The following is a 20080-nucleotide window of genomic DNA, read 5'->3' on the forward strand; positions in this document are numbered from 1 at the left end:
AAGTGCTTAGAAGAACATCTGTATAAAAAGATGTTAAACAAAACAATATTTGCCTAAGCCTTAAGGAAAAAAATTACCAGTTTTACTGGTAAAAAATAAAATAAATGTATTTATTCTTCTTCCTTCTCTCAGAGGAAACCACCATCTTGAATTTGTGATTTGTCATTCTTTTTTTTCTCAAAGATTTATTTATTTATTTGAGAGAGAGAGAGAGAGAGCAGGGGGGCAGAGGGGGAGAGACAGAGAGAGAGAGAGAGAGAGAGACAGAATCTCAAGCAGACTCCCCGCTGAGCATGGAGCCTGACGCAGGGCTCAATCCCAGGGCCCTGAGATCATGACCAGAGCTGAAATCAAGAATCGGATGCTCAGTTGACTGAACCACACAGGTGCCCCTGTGATTTATCATTCTTGCACATCTTTATGTTCATTTGTATGAATAGTTGTATCTCTCAGTATAGAGTAATTTTATTTTTCATATTTTAAGCCATATATAAATGGCATCATGCTTGCTGTATTCATCTGTAATTTGTTCTTCTTACTCAATTCATCTGTGTTGATATAAGCAGTTCTGGGTCATACATTCATGTCATTCCTGTTATTGTTAGAGTATTCCCAGTGAATACATGCACCACAATTTATTTGTCTGTTCTCCTGTTGATGGACACTTAAGTTGTTTCTACTTTTTGCCATCGTAAGCATTCTGAGGCATATTTCTTGGGAAATGCATGGGAGTTCCTCTAAGCTGACTTAGAAGTGAAATCTCTGAGGTTTAGGGTAAGCTTACTTTCAAATTTACTTAATATTTTAAAAACTATTCTTTTAAGATATTCAGACAAATTCACATTATCATCAGTGCTCTACCATGTGCTAAATGCTGTTTGAAGTCCTTTAGACAGATCAACTTATTCAATTCTCAGAACGGCACTATGAAGGAAATTCTATTATTTCCCTCACTTTATAGAAGAGAAATTCAGTAGCTTTCCTCAGATCACACAGTTGGTAAGCTATGGAGCTCGGATTCACACTTGGAGACATACTTGTTCCAGAGTCGTGCTAACTGCAAAGTAGGATATAATAAAAAGTGAAAAATATTCTGACCAAAAAGCATCACAAGGCAAATACCTCATTGAAGGAGGTAAGGTCTCATTAAATCCAGCATTTCCTCATCTTAACTAATTACATGTGCATAGATAGACTTTATTTCCACATAAGGCCTAATCTGAGGTTCCATGAGGACAGGAATCTTGGGGAAGAGAGACACTGTTCAACCCAGCACAGAATCCCCTTCTACATCTGTGGCCCGAGAGAGGAGGCTACTCTACTTCCCACAGGACAAGTCTTTGGATGTTTGGAAAGAGCTCTGCTATTCATAGATCTCTCTCCCTATCCCGGCTCATATGCCCAAGGAGTCTCTTCCCTTCGCCACACATGCTCCATTCAGTCAAGTCACACTGGCAGAGCCCCCGGTAGTTCTCAGTTCCCAGGAAATTCTCTCACTGTCCAAGGGACCCTGCTCTGGGTGCCCTTCCATTAGCCAGTGTCTCCTGCAGATGAAGGAGCATCCACAACTCAACAATGGATACTCTTTTCCAGGTGTGGACAGATCCAGACAGCATACAGTGAACCCTAAGAGTTGCCAGTAACCCCTCTAATACTGTTTGGGCCCTGACTGCATGAGCCATACCTTCTAGATCATTCAGGAGAGCTGAGTAATAGTTCTAGCTCTGTCCCTAGCTCTATAAACAGAAGCAAATCAAAGTTTCTACACTTACATTTCTTAACCTTTAGGAAAAGTAATACTTGCCCTAACCTGTTTGACAATAATGTTGTGAGGACAAATATCAGATTGGTACAAAAGACTCAGATAAAATCCTCAGATAAAAATGGATGGGAAGAATGTGGCTGTGCACCCATAGCACAGTGGAATGTAACCTTGTTTTATGGTGTGGGGTCCTTTAATAATCCAGTGAAATCTACAGTTCCCTGCCTCTGAAAAAGCACATAAGCATGGGCACACCACATATAAGCTTCCAAATAACTGGGGAGTTAAATTACCCTGGAGTCCAGACACGGATTTTCCCCCTTCTCTAATTAAGAAGTGATTTTGAGCCTGAGCGCTAAGCGACTACGGAAAATAGTATTCCTTCCTGATTCCCAGATGGCCGTCCTGGTTTAGAACTGAGGCTGTTTGGCCAGCTTCAGCCCAGCACGTGGCCGTAGTTGGAGCAGAGTAGAAATATTTTTGGATTCAATTCAGTGTCTGTGGACAGCAAGGCACCTTCTCAGTAGTAGCAACAGAGCTCCAAAGTACAAGAGGTTGGGTTTCAGTCCCCCTTTTCCAATTTTCTGTCTTTCCCCCCTTTTAATGTCCCCATTTCAGCAGAAAGTGACTCAGCTGTCTTTGAAAGGATGAAATTGATCCATTACAGTTATCCGCATGAATCTGCTAGAAAATCAGCATCCAGGACTGTTCCACATGAGAAGTCCAGCCCAGCCACAGGAGCATTGTTACCTAACACATGATTTACTAGACAGTATTTCTTCTCCTGGTGATAGAAATAATTTAGGACAAGAACACCTTTCTAGTAATGTATTTTTTCCATAACTTTAACATAATTTACAGTATTCATATAGTCTCAAATTCTTCAAACTCTTCTCATTGAATATGATTTCCTTTGTTTTCTACCAAAAGCCAAAACAAAAGTCGAAGACAGGAAATGCCCATTTGATAGATGAGGAAACTGAGCCATTGAGGAGTTAGGCCACTTGCCCTAAATCTTGCAGTTAGTAAGAGATGGAGCCAGGACTTTCACCCAGATCTGATCCTAAATCCCACTTTCCTTTGCTATATCATAAAAGCAAACATGTACATAATATCCAATTTCAGTTTCACAGTGACCCCTTTGAAGCCAGGGTCTAGTATGACTTCAGGGATAATAGAGGGTCATCCCAGGAGCTGGAAGTCACATAATTCTTTTCTCTTTCTGGGTAACCTTAAGCTGGGTGCATGGTGGAGTTGACAATTGCCTCCAACTGATTATGTCCCTATTCTTACTGATGACTGAGATGTCTTTAACAATGACCGGTGCCTTTCATGCCACAGTAAGATACAGGATTGGAAATGCAAATATCTGTGTATAGGTCAGTGCAAATGGCTGATATCAGATCTTTCTCTGAAAACAAGTCTTGACAGGGGAGAGGGTAGGGACAGAGTCACCACCAAAGCCAGGACTGTCTGAAGCTGCAGAGAGCCAATGGGAGAGAGAAAAGCCAATGTCTAAAGACCGATGGCACTTGCCTCCTATCATCCTTGTGCTGCTCCCTCCCCACTGAGCTCTCCTCACTCAGAGAAAAACGGAGTGAGTATGCTTTTGACTGTGGTCCCCAGGACTACAACATCTGAATCACCCAGAAGTGCTGGTTAAGCACATAGATTCCCAGGCACTTCACACCCCCCTCCCCCACCTACACACCTTTCCAGTCCGGGTCTAAGGCTGGGGTAGGAATTCACCTTTTGTAGCAAGCTCCCAGAATGTCTGCTGTGAGCATGAATGTTTGAGAACTATTGTTCTAGTGGCCGAATTAGATTATGAGAACACTGATGAATACTCACTTTTGAATGATCTTGAGGAAAACACCTCAGTGAAAGCTATTTTATGGATTTCTTTTATAACTCTTCTCTTCCCTTATCTTCAAATCAATTGGTGTATTTTTTAAAAATTATGCAACCCTGTGCATATACAATTTCAATTAGATATACAAATGTGATCTCTATATATCTGCATAAGGAATATTTTAATTTTTATTCCTTTTTTGTACAGCTCTTACCCCCTTCCCTCCCCTATCTATTCTCATCTCCATGAGGTTCCCAGTAATCTCTAGTCTCCCTTATAATTATGCACACACACTCACACATTCACACACACACACACGCACACTCAAACTTATATGGATAGGTGTTGCTTTTCGTATTACCAAAACAGAACCATATTTTACATTTTTTTCTGTATCTTGTTTTTCTCAAGAATCTATCCCTAGGGCACCTGGGTGGCTCAGTTGGTTAAGCGACTGCCTTTGGCTCAGGTCATGATCCTGGAGTCCCGGGATCGAGTCCCACATCAGGCTCCCTGCTGAGCAGGTCTCCCTCTGACCCTCCCCCTCTCATGCTCTCTCTATCTCATTCTCTCTCTCAAATAAATAAATAAATAATTTTTTTAAAAAAGAATCTATCCCTAGAAATCTTTCCATATTACGAGGCTTAACTCTAATTTATTCTTTTAAATGATTGCATATGATTTCACAGTGCAGATGAATCATAACTTATTCAATCATTCTCCTATTGACAGACAAAATTTGTTCCCAGGTTCCTACTCTACAGACAATGCAGTGATTAGCATCTTTGCTTTATTTCTAGGGATAGATTCTTATTCATAGGATTAGAACTATGTAACTATTGGCTACAATAATAATTAATATTGATATTGTAGGTTTATATGTATTTTTATTTTTAACCACTCTTTTCAGATTGCTTTCCAAATAAGATGTTTTAACCAGTAGTTCGTATGAGTATTCTTTTTCCCCTTTACAACTTCTCATTATAAAAGTTTGTATTGGTAGCAAAATGCAATTACTTATATAAATTTTTCATATTGAATTTTTAAATGTCCTTCACTTTAAATATCCCAATTTTTGAAGTACCGTTTGAGTTTTACTAATACACATCACTAACAAATAGTAAGTATTGAGTTCTGAGGTGCTTTGCAGGTGCAACCAACAAAACAAAAGAAAACCAGGCTGCCTTCAATAAGACTACCCTCCAAATATTTTAGATAGATCGATAGATAGATAGGAAAAACTTCCAATATTTGTCATGCCTTGCCAACAGCCAAATCCAATAGGGTCAGTTCTTCTGTGTCTGTAAATGTGGTAAGTCGAGATCAAAGAACATTTTCTGGGAACAAGAGCTATTTTTTCATTTATTTTTATGACACTGAGGAAGAAGAAGAAAAGCTGTGACCTTGCTAGATCCACAAACTTGAACCGGTCCTCGTTTGATAAGAACATCTGGAAGTGTCCAGCAAGGCATCAAGGTGCACAGAGAGTTCCCTTAGGACCACATCCGAAGTGCCATTTACAGTTCATGGGAAATGGCAGGATTCAGAATGGGATGTTTAAGGGAGACAAGAGCCATAGGGAGGGGGACAGAAAAAGGGCTGGAGAAGGGAAAGAGAACACTTTAGGTCTGTGAGCTAAAGGGGGGAAAACCAGCTTAATTATGGAAGAAAAGACACACACATAGGATAGCTCACACAGGCAGAGTTGCTGTGGAAGCACATTCCAGGAAAATCTTAAGAGATTACTTTAATAATAAACCATGCATTCTTCAGCAAACCATCACGGGATTAACTACCCTTTTCCTAGGCTGGGAACACGGTCGTCAGTTTTTTTTTGTTTTGTTTTTTTGTTGTTTTTTTTTTCCTTCCTCACAGGCGGGTTTTGTGCAAGAGAAAGTCATGCAAGGACCATAGTTTTTCAAACATTGCATTGAATTTTCCTCACCTTAATGTGCTAAACATTAATTTCAGTGGTGATAAGAAAAGACCGCTTAGGCAGGGTTAATGTCTGGGTGGGCTTGGGTGTGATTCTCCAGCTGCAACGATGTTCACTTTAGACCTCCTGAAAAGTGAACGACTTCTATGGGACAGGAAACTGTTCCATCAGAGATAAAAAGAGTTAAATTTCTTTTCATGCTTCTTTTTTTTTTTTCCTTACTATGAGCAGGACACTGAATTACTGCCAGAAGCAATATCAGCACCCTAGAGATATAAAAATACTCTTCAAATCAGAGTTTTCCACTGTCGACTCTTAAGATTTCTGTGTAAAATGACAGAGCTGATAATTTTAAGCTGTATGTGTGAGACTACTGCTCATAAATGGACTGTTTTCATCAAAGTCTTCTCTTGAAACTCCAGCTCATTGCAGATGAAATCATTTTCTTCCTCTGGCTCCTTAAATATATCCCTTCCATGTGGTAGAGCAAACATATGTTAACATTTCTAGTAACAGTCTTTTGATTAAAAAAAAAAAAGGTTTGGATGGTCACTTCTAAGTGGAGAAAATATTACCTATTGAGGTTAAAAGAGAAACCCCCTTTTCCCCCCAAATTGCCAATGCCTCTATTTGCCTGAAATCAGCTGTCATTTGTCCAGCTGCTCAGCCTTTGGAAGTGAAACCATCCTTCTGGACCCCTGGGTCTTAGAAATAAAGCAGTGTGTCCTAAAATGTACCAGAATTAAAGTTCTCTGCATAAATGTTATAAATACTGTCCTAAGATTAAAGTCTACATACCTCTTATCATTCACAGGAAGTCATTTTTATTTTTAATAATAGCAAATTACCTCAGAGGAACACTGAAAACTGTCAGCACCACTGTCCTCACCCCCACACCTTCAGGTGTGAGGGGATGAGACAGGTGGCAGAAATCGGAGAGGCCAGGAGAGGTGGCACTCTCCCTGTCACGGGGTTGTGCTACTCTGCACCCCTGGCTCCCTGGCAGTCCCAAGCCTGACCTACTTGAGAGCGGGGACTGCCACTCACACTGAGCTGCCCCAAATTACACAGCGGCTTTGCAGTTGGGCTAGGCTTGGGACCACAAAATGCATCCTTGGTGTCCCATGAGCCTGATTTGAACCCTCCGTTTCCAGAGGTAAAATGCAAATCTGCTGTGTGTTGCTTACTCAATAAAATCAATAACCTCTTCTCATCCAAGTCATAATTTGGCATGTTCACATTTAGTACACACTGTCTCCAACTTCAAAAAAATAAAAGGAACATAGACATGCTTTTCACAAAATAATTCCAAAATCCTTTAAAAGTGACAGAGTTTCTGGGGATATTGTACAATCGTTCATGATTTTAAAATATAGAGAAAATGAATTCCCAGTTTGTGAAGGTTCACGAAGCTATGCTATGGAGTGCCTTCTGCTGAGCCCTGCGTGTCAATATTTTCAAATATTTTATTTCTCGTCTTGCCTATTTCTCTTAGAGGTGGAGGGAACACTGTGGAAATTAGTGCACATAGTCACGTTATGTGTCTACACACGGATGTACACACGGGAAGGGAAGTCAGTACATTATCTTTGTATCAGAGGCACAGCTTATTTAGATAGGTTATATAGGGGTGAACGTTTTTGTTTACATCGATTTCAGAGTATTGTTTTATATCTATCAGGATTTTATTTCGTCCATAAATACAGTACGTTTTACATGTACACGCACAGAGTTCCCACCAAGTTAAGTGTACCCGCATCAGCAATGCCTGCAAAGGGGCAATCCCACTTTCCACTGGAGAAAGAGCAGATCCGAGCTGGGATCCGTTGCCTCTTGCCAGGAAAGTCAGGAGTAAAGGCAGCCCTTTGTTCCGAGGGCCGCAACGGGTTAGGATGACTTTCGTGTGCCACATCACTGAAGTGGCAATCCAGCGAAGGAATTTGTGAAATGAAGGTCGGGTGGATCCCACCCCTTTCCTGCGGAGTTTCCCTTTCCTGTCCTTATTTGCCCCCTCCCCTGTCCCGCGTCCCCAGCTCGCGGCGGCCGGGACTCCGACCGGCACCCTCCCTCGTCCCTCCTCCGCGGGGCCGGCGGGGGGTGGGGGGGCGGCCGGCCCTGCGATCGCCCCCCGCTGGCGGGGCTCGCGAGCGAGGGGAGCCGGGCGCTCAGCGTGGCTGCGGCTCGGGTTAATAAACAGTTAAGTTTGGAAGACTCAGCAGACACGTTGAGGGGGAGTTACCAAGCCCAGGCAGCAAAAACATCCCGGCGCATTCCTGGGGAGTCCTCGGCTGCCAGCATCTGATTAGAACCATATCTCGCCGGGAGTGGCCGCGCGGCTCCGAGGCTCCCCGGCCGGCGGCTATTTAAGCGCGGCCCGCCGTGTCGGCTGCACGGCAGCCTGGAGGCTCGGCAGCGGGAAGTCATGCTCGCTTCGCGGAGGCGCTAGCTAGCCGTGAGTCGCTTTCCCGTCCTTCCGCCCCTTGGCTCCATTTTTTGCCATCTCCTCCTCTCTTGGCTTTCCCCCCCTTGGGGTGCAGCGCTGGGACCGGGGTGGAGGGGGGCGCGAATCTTAGAAAGGAGACTGTACTTGGGGAGACCGCGGTTTTGTGGCCTGACATCCGAGGAATGCTTCCAGGGACTGCATTTACCTTTGGGGTCGGGCGGCAGATGTCCAGCTTGTGACATTTCACAAGCGCCTCCCTTTGTGTGTGTGTGTGTGTGTGTGTGTGTGTGTGTGTGTGCGCGCGCGCGCGCGCGCGCACGCTTGTTTAAAAGCTCTGCGGGCGACCCTGGTAGGACGCTGGTGTGGCTGCTGACTGCCTAATTAACTCCTCCAGGGGTGTTTATTTTTGCCGTGTGACAAAGGCTGGGGACCCGGTTTGTGCCCCTGAGAAGCTTTTTTCCTGGTGACTGACAACATGTGGCATGAAAATGTGAACTTTGTCTTACACCCGCATTCTTAAGAAAGTATCTGCCCAAGAGACTGAACAAACTTGTTTTAAATCCCTGGAGCTTTTAAAAGGTGTTGGCCTGCTTGCTGTAAACTGGGTGGAAAGATTAAGTGAGAATTCTAGAAGAGGGGGAAAAAATGAATGGGTTAAACTATGGAGCCCCAGTCAGCATAGCGGTTTTCATAGCATAGAGCTGACTCTGTTATTCGTTTCTGCTTCCTTTCCTCTTGCTTGACTCAATTCCTAGCCTGGAATTCGGTCCGCCGTCAGTGTCAGCAGGGAGCTGTTTGAGTCCAAAGGGAAATTTAACTGGATTAAAAGCACTTAAAGAATCTGGATGTTATCTCCACGCCCTTACCACCCCCCCCCCCACCTTTTCCTCTTTCTTTTTAGTTTGTGTTTGGAAGGAAGACAGGCACTCTTGTAAAATGAGAAGAGCAGCAATAAGCTTCCAGACACATGGAAAGACTTAAAAATTGTGGAGGGGAGACTTCATGAATAGTAAATGTTGTTATTACACTCTAAAGTGACTTAATGAAAAAATTTCTGGCCCTAATCAGGCAAAGCAGGGGAGTGGGAGAGAAGGAGGTAAGACAGAACTAACTCAAACAGAAGTAATGGTTGAAGAAAGAAGGCAGCTACAAAAATGCCTTCAAAATGTCTGATAAGGCTCTCGGAATGGCTTTGATGGGATATAGAATTGATCTTCCTTACAGGCTTGAGGTTAGCTCCCTGCACAGGAGCATCTACTGGCTGTTGGGGAGGGAGGAACTAGCTGGGAATGGGGGAGCATTGCAGCTACCAAATGGCTTGTCTCCCTGGTCTATGACATCTCCATGCTTGCTTCTTACACCCACAGTGAGACCATGATTAGGCTGCTTTTCTCCTGGCCTGGTGCCCCTCCCACCCCAGGTTCTGTCTCTCCTTCCTTGAAGGGAAACAGGCCTCAATGACACCATAGAAAAGTTTATTGCCTTGAGAATTCAGAAGCATTTGGGACTGAGCTCTCTTTAATCTTTGGGGGAAGGACCTTTTTGGTGAAGCGCTGGTGTGTGGCAATAAACAGTGCCACACTTCATACAACACGGAGTGTGCGATGTGGACAGTCTCCTGGAGAAAGCACGGAGGAGCTCTAGTAGCCTTTTCCAATGTGTATTTCCGGGACGGATTACTTCTTCTAAATTCCTCATCGGTCTCGCCCTAAGGCAGACTGGATTCTTTTTCCTGTTGGTGAATAACTTAACTTTCCCTTTCCCTGCCCACTCTTAGCTCTATCCCTCTTATCCAAACAGCTGCCCTGGAAACCAGTTCTTCTTTAAGTTATACCCTCCTACATGTTTTTACTGGATGGCCAGAACCAATTGATCTTAGTGGAATGTCCTCCACCTTTGAATCATGACACCTATCTTTTTTTTTTTTTAAAGATTTTATTTATTCATTTGAGACACGGAGATACAGAGAGAGAGAGAAAGAGAGAGCATGAGCAGGGAGAGAGGCAGAGGGAGAGGGAGAAGCAGGCTTGATCCCAGGAGCCTGGGATCATGACCTGAGCCGAAGGCAGACGCTTAACCGACTGAGCCACACAAGTGCCCCCATGACACCTATCTTGTTGGCATTCTGGTCTTGGACACAATTGGATCTTCACCTGAGGATGTTAGGAGAGGAAAGGGAGCCATGCATGGCACTTGTTAAAAGCCTTATCTAATCTTTTGAGGGAGAGTCTGCATTTCCACTCAAGACTTTTGACAGTTTTAGATTCAACTAAAAGTCCAAATTCCTGTGCATTCCTCTTGTCTTATTCAAAAGGTTGACTGGATCTCAGTCACCTTGTTTGGGTTGAGGGAATTGCTTTTAAGACACTTTTTGGCATGAAGGTGGTACAGGGACTTCTAGAAACTTCCGACCAGATGGTTGGGGGTGATATTTATTGGCCTGCTTGGCCATGCCTCAATTATCTGAAGACTGAAGAGAGCAGGAAGACATATGCCTTGCTGGGTGTCTCCTGGCCAGCAGGAGGCTTTGTGGATACATGGGCTCTGGGTGGCACAGCAAGTATATGCTGCTTCATTTCTAATTCTACCGTAAGCCTAAGCTTGCTACCATTGATATTTTTTATCTGGATGGTTTTGAAGGCATCATGTGTTTCTCTCCCTCAATCTCTCCTGCCTTGGAGATTTAATTGATGCTTTTCTCAAAGACAAGTGAAGATGCTGAAACGCTCGAGCAGGCTGCTGAAGACTGAGCTCTCCCATGTGTCCAGTTGCCCTCATGGGCATCAGAACATGCCTCCCCACATGGAAAGACTTGAGAGCAGATCGGCGGGGGAGTGTCCCTTAACAGACCGAACATGTCAGGTTTTCTGTCCTCCTCAAGGAATCAAGACGAGACCTACACTGGCAGTAAGAAACACCTGAGTAATAGGATGCGATATTTTAAAATTCTCCCTGGTGCTGCATGTACTTCTAAAGTTGAAGCCGTGCCACTGAATTGCACAGAGGTGGGCCAAAGTCACCTGTAGGTGAGCTGGCTGCAACAGCAGTTCGGTGTGCTTCGTGGAAACCTAACTCACAGTGACGTAGCCTGACTGCATTGTGTGAATCAGAAAGAGAGGGAGGGGGCCGTCAGTCTCCTCTTCTACAAAAACCGTGCTCATTTTTGATGAAGGGAACAGGTGATGCTGAGGATGGACACAAAGGGCTAGCATTCATGCCAGTTTCTGCCTCCCACCAGGGGCAACCAGGTAGTGGCGTGAGTCCTACCGCCTTGATTCAAATCCCAGCTCAACCGCTGCTGCTTACATGACCTCGGGCAAATTGCGTAACCCCTCTGTAGTTAAGCTTCCTTATCTGGAGAGAATAAGAGTACCTAGCCCAAGTTTGTTGGGGAGATTGTTAATCTAATATGCTTAGAATACTCTGTTCTCTCTGACCTAGAAATGTAGGTGTTTTGTTTTATTTTTGCCCCCTGAACAACTGAATTATCTGTCTTTGTGAAAACTGAAGGCAGAGTGAATTTCTTCATCCAAATCGGGCACTGCTCACCTACCTGAAAACTGCTGATCATTCAAGCACTGGATGTTGACAAAGCCAGGGGGTCTGCTGTGCTCGCGCTAGAACGGACAGGGAGTTACTCTGTGTTCTCCGCCGGGAAGCCTGTAGTTTGCTTTGGTCAAGCTGATCTCCTCTGGTCTCACTGAAGTGTCCAGCCCCTCTCCGCCACTCTGTGGAGTGGTGCCATTCTTCCCCAAGTCAGCATTATGGTAGAAGGAAGTGGGGAAGGAGGGGCCACCCATACTAAACCGAGTGACTGGGCTAGAAGTAAAGTCTTCCAAGTGCGCGCGGCCCCGTCCTAGGCTTGCCCATGTAGCCGGGCAGGTTGCCATGGCTACTCCCCTTCCCGCATCCTTCTACACTGGAAGGAAGCCTGCCACTCTAGGGTGAGCAAAATCTGAACAAATTGCTTCCTGATCTAAAAATGGAAGTTACTTTTTTATTGAGGTAGAATCTCCTGTCTACCTACCTCATCCTTTTCCTCTTCTCAACTTATTTTAATCTTAACACTTAATTGTCTAACTCTTGCTAATTCTTAGAACATGAAGGCTTATGAAATTTCAGGAACACAGGAGCTATGGCCTCAATATTAAAGAAGACTGGCAGATTTTCTCTGCTACTGTAACTTATACCAGCTAGCTAGAGGCAAGTGACCTTTAACTACCTTAAACCAGTAAGAATTCTGAGGGAACCCAGCAGGCTGAGTGTTCAGCTGTAAGGAAGTTACCAGAAGGCAGAATGCAGGAGGGCTGTCACTTAAATTCTCAGGTAACCACAGAGTAAGGGAGCAGGTAGAATAGAACAGTCCTGGAAAAGTGAGATTTAAAACACTGTTCAGGGGCGCCTGGGTGGCGTCTGCCTTCGGCTCAGGTCATGATCCCGGGGTCCTGGGTTCGAGCCCCACATTGGGCTCCCTGGCTTGGCGGGAAGCCTGCTTCTCCCTCTCCCGCTCCCCCTGCTTGTGTTTCCTCTTTCTCTGTGTCTCTCTCTGTCAAATAAATAAATAAAATCTTTAAAAAAAAATACTGTTCAACCTGGAATAAATTTGGGGGAGGGATATGTGGTTTCACATTTTCTCTGGGTAAAAAGCTACCCTATTTCTCTCTGATGCACAGTGTTTCTCTGAAATAGACTGAGATCTTCATGTGACAGATGAAACACACAAACTCTCATTTCACAATCAAATTCATTCAGTCTTTCAAGACTGGACACTTAGTTACCTTCAGGTGTATTTCTCGGCTAGAGAGAATTCATCTAAAATAGTGGTTCTCAGAGTGTGGTCCCCAGACTAGCAACACCGGCATCATCTGGGAACTTGTTAGAAATGCAAATTCTTGGTCCCCATCCCAGATCCACTGAGCCAAACTCCAGCAGTGGGGCTCATCCAGCTGTATTTCAACAAGCCCTCCACATGATCTAAGAGTAACTTTCACAATTCATTTGTTTTATAATTCAGTTGTTCAGTGGAAAGCATAACAAAATATGTGCATTCCTACAGTCATGGAAATAATAAAGCAAAGCATTTAAACATAGCTCAGTTTAACTGGATCTTAGGATGCAAAAGATGAAAAAGCACAGACCTTGACATTTTTCATAGTATCTCAAGTATTGTTTTCTTGATCCAAGGAAAACCGATATACTCCTTATTTTGTATTATCACCTTATTTCCAAATCCTTTCTCCTCTTTGGGGTTTTTTTAAGAGCATAATTAATCTCCACTGGAGACTGTCCCGGTTACTTCTTTTAAAAAAGATTCTAGTAAACTAGAACCCATGCACCAGATGGTTTTCTTTAACCTATAAAACTTTTTATTTTGTTTTTCATGCAATGCCCAGAGTGCAGATGAAGGCTTCTCTTTATTGGTAAATGAATCTACTACACTTGGTTCTTATAGAGCTTTATGGTTTTATAAAGTAATATTCCATTCTCCCATTTATCTTTCACTTTAAATAACTGAAGATGGAAAAATATCTCCATTTCTTAGCTCAAATATGATCACTACATATCAGCTTGCTCAAGGTCATATCATTAGATGGGAGAGCCAGGATTCAAGCATGAATCTTTATGATTTGAATTTTGGTGTTTATCTGAATATTTAGTAAGTACCTATTATGTGGATTATGTTGCTAGCCTGGCAATGGAAGAACGCCTAGTGAGTGGAAATCTAGAAGAAAGTCTACATCACGTGAAACAAAGAATGTAGACTCTGGACCTGCACTGGGATAACAGCTGTGCCATTTCTTAGGCATACTGCTCAATGTCCCTGACCCTTAATTGCCTCACGCACCTTGCAAAACAGTCCTAAGAATGGCTGATGATAATCAGAGACTGATGTTTAGCAGAGATCACACCTTAGACTGAAAAATACAAGGGTGTGATCCAGAATTAGAGAATTGGAATTCTGGTTTCGAGGAGATGACATAGGTTAGTGGTTAAGAGCTTAGACTCTTACCTGCAAATGACTGTGTCCACAACTCACTTTGCCATTTAAGACAAGAGATATTGTGTCTGAGCTTCATTTTCTCCATCAGTAAAATGAGTTGCCTCCAAGTTAAAGGGTGAAACCAGAAAAAAAAATGCTTTCTCAGAGCTGCTCCTTCAGAAATGCACCTGCTCTAGAACTACAATTCTCAGTGTAACAATTAGTCTGATATTTGGAAAAGGCTCTTGCTTTAATTGTTTGTGAGCTGTAAGCAAACTGAAATCTAGAGAGGAACACATTTCAGCTGAAAAATTAGAAGGCCTTCTTTCTTGCACACCTTGAAACTATTAAATGTGAGGGTCAAGCAGGAGAATGTGGCAATGCTTCATAAACCAGTACAGGCCCACAAATATTAACTCGTAAAGTACCACTTAAATCTCATCTGGGCAGGACAATTCGGTCCTCCTAAGATCTAGAGTTAATCCCTACTCAAAGAACTGGAAAGTGATGAAAGCTTCACTAAATGTGTCCACATTGGATATAGCTACCCTCCTTGTTCTAAACATTTCACACAATTGACCTCACTTATTTTCCATATTTTAAGTGTCCTATTAGGGGTCCAAACCTGTTTTGATCTTCTATGATATGCAATGCAGATGCTAAAGTGCTTTCCAATATCATTTAGTTGTCATATGCTCCAATACCTGTCAGAGGGCTAGCAAGATTATAAGAAGAATGCTGAGCCAGTCTGGCTTTGGGGCACGGTGTTAACCCAGGTGGGAAACATACAAATGACCTCTAGATCAGAGGATTGGAAGTGGGAACGGTATGCTTCTGAGTAGTTGCTCAAATATTTGTCCTTTAGAAGAAAGTCTCAGCTGCGCTTTAATTACGTTAACACTGGGTGGTAGTGGTGCTATTTTTTATTTTTGTGTTTGGGTTTTTTTCTTTTAAACCTTTGCTTCTGAAGGTAAACATCGTAAGTGAAATCCCATTTTTGAAGTAGAAAACAAATATATAACTGATCCAATAGGTTCTTCCATCCACAGCTGGTTGATAATAAGGAGATTTAATATCGATTTCTGCTTGGACCAAGGTTCAGCTATAACTGAAGCTTTTCAGAAACATCATATTGGCAATTGACAAACAACTGAAAAGCTGATTTTATTCAATGTTGAAGCTATCTTCGGAAGGGTCTCTTGTTACATAGATGCTTGTTTAACTGCCTGTTAACTTGTTCTTTGGGGATTTCTGATTTATTCAGCTTGTCTAAAATTCTCAATGACGAAAGTTGGCTGTAATTGAAAGTTGGATGGTAATAGTGACCTGACAAATGCTAGCAGACACGTAAATGCCAACCATCACTGCCTATAAGAAATTTAGAGAAAATGACATCTACTCAACTAACATAAGGTTTTATTATAATGAAGTAGTGTGGGTAGGGTCCAGAAAAGGACACCAGTGTGATAATGGACTTAGCTTTTAAAAGACTGGCAGAAGTCAGATAGAAGAAAAATGCATCCTTAGGCAGAAGCACATAAGCAAATTATGGAGGTGCACGTCCAAAGATACAGACTGGCCAGTTTGACCAAGAGAAACTACAGATGGCAGAGAGGGAAGACATGGATTTGGAAGGGAGAGATGGATTGCACCGAGACTTGGATATAAGGACGAGAACTTTAATCTGTATTTGTTATGCAGTAGATCTTTGTTAAATCAGGAAAACAAAATACTGACTCAGATAAATTCGCCTAGCTCTATTGGCAGGATGAATTTGAGCAGAGATCGTTTAACAGTTGAAGAAAAATCTGTATTCCATGACAAATCAGCAACGTAGAGAAAAGATTTGCCTAAGCCAATATTACAGAGCAAATGGAAAATATGTGTTACCCCTAATGCTGTAAGTGCACTACTCTTTACCAAACTATGTGGGTATCAAAAAGTAGGACCTGACCTCAAAATTTCATTGAGTTGGGGAAAGAGTTCTATATGAATCAGAGGGCAACAATAGGTCGTGGCAAGGGTAGAAAAACGGTAGGCTGGTGAGAGGTCAGTGAAGACTCCCCTAAGGCAACACACCTTGAGTGGACTTTGAATGACAGGACGGAATTCACCTAGGTGAAGGCAGTAAGTATTAGAGCCTAGGGACGCAACACAAGAAGGCACAGTGTATGTGTGTGTGTGTGTGTGTGTGTGTGTGTGTCCAGGGCAAATGGAAAAGGTTAGCCTCTCTAGGGAAAGGGATTCTGTCTCTCTCTCTCTCTCTCTCTGTCTAAATATACATAGGTAGGTAGATAGATAGATAGAGATACCTGATTAATATAAAATCAGGAAGGCCATGAAGTCTGATAGGGCACACCCACAAGTATTCAACCATAAAAGTAGGTCAGTTACAACTAGTTTCTTACAACTCAGATTCTCATTGGACCTTTTTGAGAAGGTGAAGGAAAAATTCATCCTGCAAAGTTTCTTTACTTCAAGTATTCTAAATATCTTAAAAAGTACTTATGTTATGTGTACAGAAAATACCAAAATAACACTGTAATATGAGTTGGCGAATCATGAAGGACAAGATACATGATACAAGAAAGTATCACTTTTTTGGAAATGGGAACTTGGGGTGACAATGAGGCAAGATTAGGGAGGAATACTAAAAATAATTTTTAAAAATTTTTGGTAGAAAGAGAGGTGTGGACATAAAGGATAGTTCTAGAAAATAGAGGGTCACAGGTTTGCCAGATTCGGTAGACACGTGAACAGTCTACGATAAAATCTTAGTTTTATGTTAAACTACAGACAGTACTGTTATTGATCTTTTAGACATATCCATGTACCAAAAACATTCTGTAGTTCTGTTTCCAGATAGCGTATGGAGATACAAATGTTCAACTTTGTAACAATGGAGGCAACCCTGTTCTGTTTTAGGATCTGGACTCTTTATACTTCATGCAGCAAACACTTGTTTAAGGGCTTCCTATTTGCAGTGATAATAAAGTCCAGTTTTTTTTGTTTTTTGTTTTTTTTTTTTAATTTGACAGAGAGAGATAGTGAGAGCAGGAACACAAGCAGGGGGAGTGGGAGAGGGAGAAGCAAGCTTCCCGCCGAGCAGGGAGCCCGTTGCAGGGCTCCATCCCAGGACCCTGGGATCGTGACCTGAGCCGAAGGCAGACGCCCAATGACTGAGCCACCCAAGGCGCCCCTAAAGTCCAGTTTTTTAAAGACTGACATTAACCAGGTGCTATTGGATACTCCCTTGCTAATGCTCTTGTAAGTAGGACATGTTACTTAAATACCAGTGCCATTCTGGGGAGTGACCCTGGTTACATTTTCATAATATTGCTTCATTAAAATCTGTGATTCAGTAGTTTTGCCTGATCTGAAAGTGGCACTATTGTACTCAGAAGATCTGATAAGTAAGAGTGCCACAGAACGTGTTTGGTTCTAGAATACTGAGGTTCATGTCATCTCTCAATTGCTTGCCCTTCTGAAGTGATAAAACTGAACGCCAAGTGAGCATAGCATTTCTTTCTGGGGTTTATGATATAACGTTGATTCAGAAATTTGGGTAACTTTTCAGGAATCATCATTGATGTTCTTTAATAACCGAACGTATCACAAGATGCTCTTCCAGATTGTAATATGGAGACTCCCAAACATTGAATGTAAATATCCTTCATCTAATTAGTGATTTAAGTAAATGTCATAATTTTAAAACTGTCTGTTGAAGAGGGTAATTAAGCCCTTAAGACAAAATTTGCATCTTTTCATGATTGATATAAATAAGAAAGCAATTTACATAGGATTCCTTGAAGTAGTACTAATTTTGCTCTTATTAAACGTTATTAATGGCAATGAGGCTTTCTACCCTAATCAGAAACATTTCCTCTAAACAACTTCGCACCGACTGTGACTATTACGTGCTTGTTCTCTCTCCCCTGCCTGTATCATAAGCCCCTTGAGAACAGAGGCCATCTCTTTCAGCACTGTATATATAGCAATGCACGGCACTTGGCACACAGTAGGTGTTCAAGAACCAATAACCAGATGGCCAAGTGAATGAGTGACAAGCTGCTCTCATTGGCAACATTGATTGTAATTTATTACAGAGTGGGCAAAATGGGAAGCTTCAGTTCACCTTATCATCCATTGATATAAGTAAAACAGTTCTGAGTCCTTTTTTTTAACTTTAGGTTATTTATAATGAATAACATCTGTATGTTCCTCTAGTTTATATCTGCTCAGGGCAAGCTGTTACTGAAACTCTCTAGATGGTGTGGTCTTTTCAAGTCCTTGGGTTAACTTCTACCCGTGGAGTATTGGGTAGAAGTTATGGAGTAACGGAGTATTCATCATAGCTCATACATCGATCTAACCCGATGGGTATAATCACCTGGCTAGTGATTATCGTAGTGGTGAATAGTTTTCATCCTGATACTTCACCCAAGGACAACTTCTTACTCTCCTTCTCTTTCTTTTTTTTTTTTAAAGTTGCCACTAAACTGTTTCCTAAAAAAAAAAAACTAATAAAAATGGAAGAAATAGATGAAACTTTGGCTCAAGCACTGGATAATTAAGGTTATCCCTTTGACTTAACACAATTTCTGCCAAAATCAAAAGAAACCTGTTTTTTTTTTAATTAGCATAATGCCACTGTAATATGGGTAAGGATGTGATATCCATTAGGCTTTTTAAATGCCTAAATTGGGTTGCCAATTCATTAGTGTTCCACAGACCCCATTGGGTTCAAGGAAAACAGCCTAAAAACCAACAATAGACCATACACTGACCAAGTTTTAAAAAACCAGCGTTAAAGATTTTTATCAAATCCTAGTGACCATTTGATCCAAACTTACTGTTCATTTTTTAATATATCAGGAGTTTTTCTCAATAACTTTGGAGAGGTAAGTATCGGTGAATGATGTCCAAGTCAATAGCTCAAAGTTTACCGTGAACAGCATTCTATATGTTTTAGACGTGTGCATGTTCACTTTGTGAGTTCTCCTAGCTTTTGAGTTTAATTTCACATGACTAAATTCTAAAGCACCCTCATGATTCTATCTCTAGCCCAAGGTAGACTGTAGACTTACCTACATTTTAAATATTGCTATCTGGCAAGTTAACTTGTCTCTAAGGAATTTAATTTTAAAAATGCAGAAAGGCACGTGTCACCCTAATATCACTATTCTAAATGCATAAGAAGCAGAAATCTCTCTCTCACCCTGCTCGCTCCCTTCTTAACCAGCATTTCCTTGGTACTGACCTTCCTAGTCTTTCAAGTTGTATGGAGAACATATATAAAATGGGGAAATGCTATATATTCTACTTCAAACAAGGAGCTATAACGATGTGACTATTTTAGTCAGTAGCTGCCTTTTATAAAGGATATTCCTTTAGGTGGTCATATTTCAAAATACCAATTCACTTATATCAGCTTTTAGAAAACTGACATTATGGAAATTCTATTTTTAGGATAAATGGATCTTCTTAGAATGAAGGTTATAAGACACAATGGTCTTTGATTTTTTTTTTTTAAGCCACCTTTAGGACACTTGGTTTATTTGAAGTTTGAGGGTCACCGGGCATCATAGTTTCACAAGATTAGATAACCTTGGATCTGACATTTGAGATTGTTAGACCTTAACCTTTCAATTAAAAGGCTTTGTTTCCAAAAGATTAGCCAAGTATTTAAATGAAAAACCCGGCAGTGTTGAATCACTCCAAGTGATAAGTTCATGCAATGATCATACTACAAAGTGATGTGACTCTTTGATGCCATGGTCCATATTCAGATTTGTCACCACCCCAGCCTCCACACCATTGCTCAAAACCTCAAAGTCTGCCCAGTACTGTCTAGACAAAATATAGCTCTGAAAATTCACTCTAATCCAGTTTGACCCAACTTTCCACCTTTTCCCCTCAGATCACCCAGCACGGTCCTGTATTCTAGCCAAGCTGACATAAATATCCTTTACTCACTGCTATTATCAATTCCTCTTTCCTGAAAGTGTTTTCTGGCTAATCCACATTCTTCCAATCTGAAGAACTGAGTTTAATTCTCTCTTTTTGCTTATATAATTCTTAATAAAGGCACATGTATTAGACTTGTG

General features: G+C 41.9%; 1 protein-coding gene across 3 annotated transcripts in view; it reads left to right on the forward strand.

The window, feature by feature from the left end:
* Positions 1-7584: 7584 nt before the first annotated feature.
* The window catches only part of DAB2 (DAB adaptor protein 2), a 49741-nt gene continuing 37245 nt past the window's right edge, over positions 7585-20080 (forward strand). For all 3 annotated transcript variants that reach the window (XM_025867364.2, XM_073890962.1, XM_073890963.1), the window contains exon 1: positions 7585-8002. The gene's annotated coding sequence lies outside the window, so the exon portion shown is untranslated. The remainder of the gene's footprint in view (positions 8003-20080) is intronic.

The sequence above is a fragment of the Callorhinus ursinus genome, unplaced genomic scaffold (assembly GCF_003265705.2).
Source record: "Callorhinus ursinus isolate GAN/ISIS: 27379988/994484 unplaced genomic scaffold, GSC_fseal_2.0 scaffold3, whole genome shotgun sequence".
NCBI classification, from domain to species: domain Eukaryota; kingdom Metazoa; phylum Chordata; class Mammalia; order Carnivora; family Otariidae; genus Callorhinus; species Callorhinus ursinus.